The sequence below is a fragment of the Artemia sp. Qi Xiang Cuo genome, chromosome 1, assembly GCF_049724085.1.
Source record: "Artemia sp. Qi Xiang Cuo chromosome 1, ASM4972408v1, whole genome shotgun sequence".
NCBI classification, from domain to species: Eukaryota; Metazoa; Arthropoda; class Branchiopoda; order Anostraca; family Artemiidae; genus Artemia; species Artemia sp. Qi Xiang Cuo.
This window is the reverse complement of record NC_142794.1, coordinates 92187089-92198284: the sequence shown is the minus strand read 5'-3', so window position 1 is coordinate 92198284 and position 11196 is coordinate 92187089.

Here is an 11196-nt window from a genome sequence, read left to right as displayed (position 1 = left end):
ATTTACTGATCTTTAGTTGTTGTGATTTTAAAAGTTACGCTTTTATTTAAGCCAATTGTGTTTAACAAAAAAAAAAAATGGAATTATTTACTGATCTTAAGTTGTTGTGATTTTAAAATTTATGATTTTTTTTAATCCAATCGTGTATATCCCCCAAAAAATACTTTTTAGACAATCAACTTCAGACTAATCAGAATTTTTTTTTAACTGAAGTGGAAAATTTTGATATTATTTTGGGAAAATAGAATTGATCAATAACTTATTTCATTTTCATTAAGAAAAGTTGAACTTTTCTTCTTCCGGGAAAATATTTGGAACAGAACTTTAAATTTTTTCATCTCTTTGAGAAAAATCTGAATTGAAATGGAAAATTTTATATTATTTTAGGAAAATAGAATTGATCAATAACTTATTTCATTTTCATTGAGAAAATTCAGAATCGAAGTTAAACTTTTTAGTCTTCGCGATTTTTGTATTAACCAGGAGTTTTGTAACAGCAAGCGAGCAAGCTATTAATTGGTTTTTAGAGTTTTGGTTACTATTGAGCCGTGTCGACCCTTACTTACAGTTCGTTACCACGAACAAAATAAATTGTTTCAGCCAATAGTGTATCTCCCCCCAAAAAAATACTTTTCAGAGAATCAACTTCGGACTAACTAGAATTTTTTTTAACTGAAGTGTAAAATTTTGATATTATTTGGGAAAATAGAATTGATCAATAACTTATTTTATTTTTATTATGAAAATTCAGAATCGAAGTTGAACTTTTCTTTTTCCGGGAAAATATTTGGAACAGAACTTTAAATTTTTTCATCTCTTTGAGAAAAATCTGAATTGAAGTGGAAAATTTTATATTATTTTAGGAAAATAGAATTGATCAATAACTTATTTCATTTTCATTGAGAAAATTCAGAATCGAAGTTGAACTTTTTAGTCTTCGCGATTTTTGTATTAAGCAGGAGTTTTGTAACAGCAAGCGAGCAAGCTATTAATTGGTTTTTAGAGTTTCGGTTACTATTGAGCCGTAAGTTCTGCTTTTGCTTCAACTAATTGTGTTTAACAAAAAAAAAACAAAGGAATCATTTACTGATATTTAGTTTTTTTGATTTTAAAAGTTCCGCTTTTATTTCAGCCAATTGTGTTTAACAAAAAAAAAAAAACGGAATTATTTACTGATCTTCAGTTGTTGTGATTTTAAGATTTCTGCTTTTGTTTCAGCCAATCGTGTATCTCCCCCAAAAAAATACTTTTCAGACAATCAACTTCAGACTAACCAGAATTTTTTTTTAACTGAAGTGGAAAATTTTGATATTATTTTGGGAAAATAGAATTGATCAATAACTTATTTCATTTTCATTAAGAAAATTCAGAATCGAAGTTGAACTTTTCTTCTTCCGGGAAAATATTTGGAACAGAACTTTAAATTTTTTCATCTCTTTAAGAAAAATCTGAATTGAAGTGGAAAATTTTATATTATTTTAGGAAAATAGAATTGATCAATAACTTATTTCATTTTCATTGAGAAAATTCAGAATCGAAGTTGAACTTTTTAGTCTTCGCGATTTATGTATTAACCAGGAGTTTTGTAACAGCAAGCGAGCAAGCTATTAATTGGTTTTTAGAGTTTCAGTTACTATTGAGCCGTGTCGATCCTTACTTACATTTCGTTACCACGAACATAAAAAATTATTTAAGTCAATCGTATATCTCCCCCAAAAAAAAATACTTTTCAGACAATCAACTTCAGAATAATTAGAATTTTTTTTTAACTGAAATGGAAAATTTTGATATTATTTGGGAAAATAGAATTGATCAATAACTTATTTCATTTTCATTAAGAAAATTCAGAAACGAAGTTGAACTTTTCTTCTTCCGGGAAAATATTTGGAACAGAACTTAAAATTTTTTCATCTCTTTGAGAAAAATCTGAATTGAAGTGGAAAATTTTATATTATTTTAGTAAAATAGAATTGATCAATAACTTATTTCATTTTCATTGAGAAAATTCAGAATCGAAGTTGAACTTTTTAGTCTTCGCGATTTTTGTATTAACCAGGAGTTTTGTAACAGCAAGCGAGTAAGCTATTAATTAGTTTTTAGAGTTTCGGTTACTATTGAGCCGTGTCGATCCCTACTTATAGTTCGTTACCACGAACACAATAAAAAAAAAACAGGCATTATACCCACAAGCATATGCGAGTCAAATTTCATCTTACGTATCTGATAAAATAAAAATGAAAATTAAATTGCATTTACTACTTTTCGTTTAAACTAATGTGGTTTCTATAAAAAATTTGAAATTATCTCGTTTAAACTATTGAAGTTTCTATAAAGTTAAGTTAAAAAGCTGCTCACCAAGTTTAGCGAAATAAAAACGTCTATTTGCAGCATTCCCCTTCATCTTCCAAATTGTAAGAAGGAACTGAATGTATATCATCCCATTCTTAAGGTATTTTATACGTTATATCTTGGAAATTAAGTCTCTCTCTTCTTATCAGATTCAAACGCTTAATACCCACAAGCATATGCGGGTCAAATTTCATCTCAAAGTGCCAACGTATCTGATAGAATAATTTAAGTCTTATGATCAATTTCATAAAACCTATAATTTTCACCTTTTTTCTTCATTAAGTATCAATTACTTCAAGAAATTAATTCCACATTTTTGCAGATAGGAGCTTGAAACTTCCGAAGTAGGGATATTGGTTTTTAGAGTTTCGGTTACTATTGAGTCGTGTCGCTCCTTACTTACAGTTCGTTAGCACAAACACAAAAATTTTATCACTCTTAACATTTAAATCTTGGCAAATCCAAAACACAAGTGCAGTGATTTTTGCAAGTGCGTTTAGGTGTTAAATTCCAATTAATAGGCACGTAACGTCAATAAAACCTCTAATTTTCACCTTTTTCTTCATTAAGTATTTTAACTAGTTTCTTTTATCATCTATCTTGCGCAGCTTACAGCTGATAGAACATTACCAATTCTACTTTAGGTACTTTTGGCTATCTTGGAAAGGGGTTAGGTTAGGAAAATGAAACTTTCAGGAATGGGTCTACAGGCTAAACAGTTCATGATAAAAAAAGATAGTTTCATTTTTTAAGGTTAATTTAGCTACTTTTGGCTATCTTGGAAAGGGGTTAGGTTAGGAAAATGAAACTTTCAGGAATGGGTCTACAGGCTAAACAGTTCATGATAAAAAAATTCGCGCCCAACTTATGTTAATTTCTGCTCGTTTTGAGTCTGACTCGGTTAATTAGAAACCACTTTTTACAATCCATTCCTCCGTTGAGAGGACCTGTTTGTCTAGTTTCTTTTATCATCTATCTTGCTTGGCCTACACCTGATAGAACATTACCAATTCTACTTTAGGTACTTTTGGCTATCTTGGAAAGGGGTTAGGTTAGGAAAATGAATCTTATTTCTGCTCGTATTGAGTCTGACTCGGTTAATTAGAAACCACTGTTGGCAATCCATTTCTCCGTTGAGAGGACCTGTTTGACTAGTTTCTTTTATCATCTATCTTGCGTGGCTTACACCTGATAGAACATTACCAATTCTACTTTAGGTACTTTTGGCTATCTTGGAAAGGTGTTAGGTTAGGAAAATGAAACTTTCAGGAATGGGTCTACAGGCTAAACAGTTCATGATAAAAAAAGATAGTTTCATTTTTTAAGGTTTAGCTACTTTTGGCTATCTTGGAAAGGGGTTAGGTTAGGAAAATGAAACTTTCAGGAACGGGTCTATAGGCTAAACAGTTCATGATAAAAAAAATTCGTGCCCAACCAATGTTAATTTCTGCTCGTTTTGAGTCGGACTCGGTTATTTAGAAACCACTGTTTGCAATCCATTCCTCCATTGAGAGAACCTGTTCGACTAGTTTCTTTTATTATCTATCTTGCGTAGCTTACAGTTGATAGAACATTACCAATTCTACTTTAGCTACTTTTGGCTATCTTGGAAAGGGGTTAGGTTAGTAAAATGAAACTTTCAGGAATGGGTCTACAGGCTAAACAGTTCATGATAAAAAATATAGTTTCATTTTTTAAGGTTAATTTAGCTACTTTTGGCTATCTTGGAAAGGGGTTAGGTTAGGAAAATGAAACTTTCAGGAATGGGTCTACAGGCTAAACAGTTCGTGATAAAAAAAAGATAGTTTCATTTTTTTAAGGTTAATTTAGATGAGGTTATGTGCGCGCACCTAACCTCATCTAAATTAACCTTTCAAAAAAATGAAACTATCTTTTTTTTATCATGAACTGTTTAGCCTGTAGACCCATTCCTGAAAGTTTCATTTTCCTAACCTAACCCCTTTCCAAGATAGCCAAAAGTAGCTAAACCTTAAAAAATGAAACTATCTTTTTTTATCGTGAACTGTTTAGCCTGTAGACCCATTCCTGAAAGTTTCATTTTCCTAACCTAACCCCTTTCCAAGATAGCCACAAGTACCTAAAGTAGAATTGGTAATGTTCTATCAGGTGTAAGCCACGCACGATAGATGATAAAAGAAACTAGTCAAACAGGTCCTCTCAACGGAGAAATGGATTGCGAAAAGTGGTTTCTAATTAACTGAGTCAGACTCAAAACGAGCAGAAATAAGTTTCATTTTCCTAACCTAACCCCTATCCAAGATAGCCAAAAGTAGCTAAATTAACCTTAAAAAATGAAACTATCTTTTTTTATCATGAACAGTTTAGCCTGTAGACCCATTCCTGAAAGTTTCATTTTTCTAACCTAACCCCTTTCCAAGATAGCCAAAAAGTACCTAAATTAGACTTGGTAATGTTCTATCAGCTGTAAGCTGCGCAAGATAGATGATAAAAGAAACTAGTCAAAATACTTAATGAAGAAAAAGGTGAAAATTAGAGGTTTTATTGACGTTACGTGCCTATTAATTGGAATTTAACACCTAAACGCACTTGCAAAAATCACTGCACTGGTGTTTTGGATTTGCCAAGATTTAAATGTTAAGAATGATAACATTTTTGTGTTTGTGCTAACGAACTGTAAGTAAGGAGCGACACGACTCAATAGTAACCGAAACTCTAAAAACCAATAACCCTACTTCGGAAGTTTCAAGCTCCTATCTGCAAAAATGTGGAATTAATTTCTTGAAGTAATTGATACTTAATGAAGAAAAAGGTGAAAATTATAGGTTTTATGAAATTGATCATAAGACTTAAATTATTCTATCAGATACGTTGGCACTTTAAGATGAAATTTGACTCGCCAATGCTTGTGGGTATTAAGCGTTTGAATCTGATAAGAAGAGAGAGACTTAATTTCCAAGATATAAGGTATAAAATACCTTAAGAATGGGATGATATACATTCAGTTCCTTCTTACAATTTGGAAGATGAAGGGGAATGCTGCAAATAGACGTTTTTATTTCGCTAAACTTGGTTAGCAGCTTTTTAACTTAACTTTATAGAAACTTCAATAGTTTAAACGAGATAATTTCAACTTTTTTATAGAAACCAAATTGGTTTAAACGAAAAGTAGTAAATGCAATTTAATTTTGATTTTTATTTTGTCAGGTACGTAAGATGAAATTTGACTCGCATACGCTTGTGGGTATAATGCCTGTTTATTTTTTTTTATTGTGTTCGTGGTAACGAACTGTAAGTAAGGATCGACACGGCTCAATAGTAACTGAAACTCTAAAAACCAATTAATAGCTTGCTCGCTTGCTGTTACAAAACTCCTGGTTAATACAAAAATCGCGAAGACTAAAAAGTTTAACTTCAATTCTGAATTTCTCAATGAAAATGAAATAAGTTATTTATCAATTCTATTTTCCTAAAATAATATAAAATTTTCAACTTCAATTCAGATTTTTTTCAAAGAGATGAAAAAATTTTAAGTTCTGTTCCAAATATGTTTCCGGAAGAAGAAAAGTTCAAGTTCGATTCTGAATTTTCTTAATGAAAATGAAATAAGTCATTGATCAATTCTATTTTCCCAAAATAATATAAAAATTTTCCACTTCAGTTACAAAAAAATCTGGTTAGTCTGAAGTTGATTGTCTGAAAAGTATTTTTTTTTGGGGGAGATACACTATTGGCTGAAACAATGTATTGTGTTCGTGGTAACGAACTGTAAGTAAAGATCGACACGGCTCAATAGTAACTGAAACTCTAAAAACCAATTAATAGCTTGATCGCTTGCTGTTACAAAACTCCTGGTTAATACAAAAATCGCGAAGACTAAAAAGTTCAACTTCGATTCTGAATTTTCTCAATGAAAATGAAATAAGTTATTGATCAATTCTATTTTCCTAAAATAATATAAAATTTTCCACTTCAATTCAGATTTTTCTCAAAGAGATGAAAAAATTTAAAGTTATCTTCCAAATAATTTCCCGGAAGAATAAAATTTCAACTTCGATTCTTAATTTTCTTAATGAAAATGAAATAATTTATTGATCAATTCTATTTTCCCAAAATAATATCAAAATTTTCCACTTCAGTTAAAAAAAAATCTGGTTAGTCTGAAGTTGATTGTCTGAAAAGTATTTTTTGGGAGAGATACACGATTGGCTGAAACAAAAGCAGAACTTTTAAAATCACAACAACTGAAGATCAGTAAATAATTCCATTGTTTTTTTTTGTTAAACACAATTGGCTGAAATAAAAGCGGAACTTTTAAAATCATAACAACTAAAGATCAGTAAATGATTCCTTTGTTTTTTTTGTTAAACACAATTGGTTGAAGCAAAAGCAGAACTTATGGCTCAATAGTAACCGAAACTCTAAAAACCAATTAATAGCTTGCTCGCTTGCTGTTACAAAACTCCTGGTTAATACAAAAATCGCGACGACTAAAAAGTTCAACTTCGATTCTGAATTTTCTCAATGAAAATGAAATAAGTTATTGATCAATTCTATTTTCCTAAAATAATATAAAATTTTCCACTTCAATTCAGATTTTTCTCAAAGAGATGAAAAAATTTAAAGTTCTATCCCAAATATTTTCCCGGAAGAAGAAAAGTTCAACTTCGATTCTGAATTTTCTTAATGAAAATGAAATAAGTTATTGATCAATTCTATTTTCCCAAAATAATATCAAAATTTTCCACTTCAGTTAAAAAAAATTCTGGTTAGTCTGAAGTTGATTGTCTGAAAAGTATTTTTTGGGGGGAGATACACGATTGGCTGAAACAATTTATTGTGTTTTTAGTAACGAACTGTAAGTAAGGATCGACACGGCTCAATAGTAACCGAAACTCTAAAAACCAATTAATAGCTTGCTCGCTTGCTGTTACAAAACTCCTGGTTAATACAAAAATCGCGAAGACTAAAAAGTTCAACTTCGATTTTGAATTTTCTCAATGAAAATGAAATAAGTTATTGATCAATTCTATTTTCCTAAAATAATATAAAATTTTCCACTTCAATTCAGATTTTTCTCAAAGAGATGAAAAAATTTAAAGTTCTGTTCCAAATATTTTCCCGGAAGAAGAAAAGTTCAACTTCGATTCTGAATTTTCTTAATGAAAATGAAATAAGTTATTGATCAATTCTATTTTCCCAAAATAATATCAAAATTTACCACTTCAGTTAAAAAAAATTCTGGTTAGTCTGAAGTTGATTGTCTGAAAAGTATTGCTTTGGGGGGAGATACACGATTGGCTGAAACAAAAGCAGAACTTTTAAAATCACAACAACTGAAGATCAGTAAATAATTTCATTGTTTTTTTGTTTTTTTTGTGAAACATAATTTGCTGAAATAAAAGCGGAACTTTTAAAATCACAACAACTAAAGATCAGTAAATGATTCCTTTGTTTTTTTTTTTGTTAAACACAATTGGTTGAAGCAAAAGCAGAACTTTTAAAATCAAAATAACTGAAGGTCATTTTTATCATGAGCTGTTTACCCTATAGACCCATTCCTGAAAGTTTCATTTTCCTAACCAAACCCCTTTCCATGATAGCCAAAAGTACCTAAAGTAGAATTTGTAATGTTTTATTTTTTTTTAGATCGGGAGCCGAGATTGGATGATGATCATTACATTACGCATGATGGCTATTATGAAGTATGGCGATGCCATGATCATAATTACTACCGTATACTAAGAAGGAAACTAAGTGAAAGTGAGATAGAGGCGTTAGCACCTGGTCATGGAGGGAAGAACGAGGAAAATAATAGTCTTTTTTTTGTTTGTGCGCTATTATACATTAAATAAAGGTGATTTACTTGTTTGAGTTTTGATGTTGCTCCTTACTTTCAGTTGAAGAAATTTTTTTTATAATTTAATTTCTGATCGCGGTGGGGGTTGGGCACTCTTGAAGTTGTTTTCACGTAAAAATCTGTGTTCTGTCTGTTCTTAAGTTTCGATGTTGATCCTTACATTCAGTTGAAGAAACTTTTTTATAATTTAATTTCTGATCTTGCTCCTTACTTTCAGTTGATTTGGGAGCTTGGAGGACCTTTGAGGACCGGGGGCTTCCTTCGGGGTTGTGGTGGGGGGATCGGAGCCCTTTGGGGTTGTGGTAAGGGACCTCACAACACTCTTCAAATGGAACTTGTGTATTATAACGACCACAGAGTTTCACCCTCAAATCCTCTTCTAAAATCATCTTTTAAAATGTCTCTTACTGTTTCACCGAAATAATTCCCTAAAATAATAATTTTTTCTGAAAAGATATAATAAAGCCATTTAACTAATCCCCGTGTAACTGAATCCGCATGTAACTGAACCCTCGTGCAAGTCAACCCTCGTGTAACTCAACTCCCTCAAAACACTTTTCAGCCATTTCTTGGTAATTTTTTTTATTTCTAAACTATTTAAAATTGACAACACTGTGCAAAACATCACTTGTGTATTATACAGTACATATTCATCCCATCTCCTCCAAAACACTTTTCAGTCATTTCTTGTTAAAATTATCCAATCACTAATTACCCCTTTTTTTCTCCACCTTCAAATGTTCCTTTAGTACCTACGCAATTAGACTAAGTCATCGCCCAGTTAACACTAAGATGTAAATTGAGTAGCCCTTCTCGCAATAACGAACCAAACCAGATTATACCCACCTAACCAGATCAAAAATGGCGGTCACACTAACTTGATTATTAATTGGATTCAGATATACTACGAACGGACTTTCAGTCCTACATTCACGGGTTTCTGCAAAGTGCTATGGGCTTCATTGAAAAAATACCAGTTTAAAAAAAAAAATAAAATAAAAAAAAATTAGCATGTATCCATGAGTTTGACCTCCAAAAAATGAGTGTCATAATAGAAAACCTGTCTGCCAACCCATGTAGAGTTCGTAGTAATAGGTGCTTGACCCGTGGTAAGTCTTATTACGCAATCACTCGTGAAAGTGCATAGGTGACTGACCCGTGGTAAGTCATATTACGCAATCACTCGTGAAACGAATTGGGCCCTTACTACTTATATGTTTTTCTTCTTTTACTCGGCATATTAGATTACTGAACGTTGTTAGGTTGTTTCTTATTAGCTTGCTATGTGACCTTCATTATTGTTTCTTCATCGAGATTCGTTTTTTTTTTTCAAAATTTTCCTTTTTTTTACAAGGTATACAAATCCGGCTGTTTTTGTTTGCGATGACCATTTTGAAAATAAATCTGCTCTATTTTATTTAGATTCCGACCGCACATGTGCCAGATTATGTAGAAGACTTAATTCGGTGTGGATCGTCTTTGTCATCGAAACATGAAGAAGACCTTTCTGAAGAACAAGCTCGAATTTGAATTATGCTAAATTCCCGTACTAGTCTCTCTCAGTGAAATTGAGTGTTGTTCAGTTTTGTAGTGTTGGCCAAATGAACTTTTTCTCTAAACTTGTTTCAATCCTACTTTTTACCCATACCAAGTAAATTAGGTGGTTTTGGAAAATATTTGAAGGGAAATTTTGGAATATATTCAGTCACGGACCAATCAAATGCATGGGAAGTCAAAATCGAACTTACTTTAGGTATAAATTATATTTAAATAGCGATGATTAGTTAGATAAAAATATAACTTCAAACCAATTTCTTCCCTCTTGCGAAATTTAATATGTTGCAAACAGGCTAGCCTCTCCGAGGCTTTTAATTTGTAAATTAAAATTAAATTGTAGATAAATCTATATAAAAAGAAGAGGGGCATTTATCTGATAAAATAAAGGGCACGGATCCCAACAATAGGCCTGTCCTTTTCGCGTAATCTGCCGTTCGGAGATTGTATTTTAGCGAATTAGTATAATTTGCATTTGGAGCAACCAGAATCTTGTTGTGTTATTTGGTTTGTGTTTCAGGGTGGTGTCCCTGTTCAATTTTTAGTTTAGCTAATCCATCAGTGTAATCCTTTCGTGTTTTGACAGTTTGTTTTCTCTTTTTTTTTTCACAACCCTTGTAATTTTCCATTTCGGTGATTTACTTTACGTTTCAGAGATTTGTTTGAATCGAGTTAAATTGATACTCGCTAATTAGGTGATCGATAAAGTAATTAAGTGATATTACCGACAAATATCGTGCTTATTTTTGAATTCAGTGGAGATTGTGATTATATTTTCCAATGGAGATAATACCATTTGATCATGAAAATATCCAACTTGCGGACTGACAAGAGGCTAACTAGCTCCGGGGTTCCACACACAGGCCAAACACCTTACACACAGGCCATAGTAATTGGAAATCTAGCTTCGAAAAGTTTAAACTGGAACTAAAATAAAAACGATGCCCTCCGTAGAGAGGCAGACAGAAGGATAAGAGAGTCTGAATAATGGGCTAGCGAGGCCCGTAGGGGGAAGACGAGAGAAAATACCGATCATATAGAGAAAAAAATACAAGCTGAAATAGATTAAATAGAAAAAGAATGGAGGCTTTTAAGAGAAATCACCAGAAATTCATAAAAACCATGAAAGATCTAATAAGAGTTCGCTGAAGAATCTCGGCGAGTGACATTTCATCACGTACAACTTAAAAGCCATTTGTGGGTCAGGATATGTTTTCTAGGGGTCGGTTGTCAGAGAATGAGACGCATCAAACCTTAAATTCAAAGACTGAAAAATATGTGACATAGTTGACAAGGAGAGTAAACAGAGAAACCGATAGGCGAAATGGGGAAGCGAAGGCACCCTGTCTAAAAAACGAAATGCGTGAAATTCCAGTTCGGAATGCTAGTAATCTAGAGAATCTTACTAGTAATCGCCTCAATGGAGATGATAAAATAACCCAGAAAATAAACAA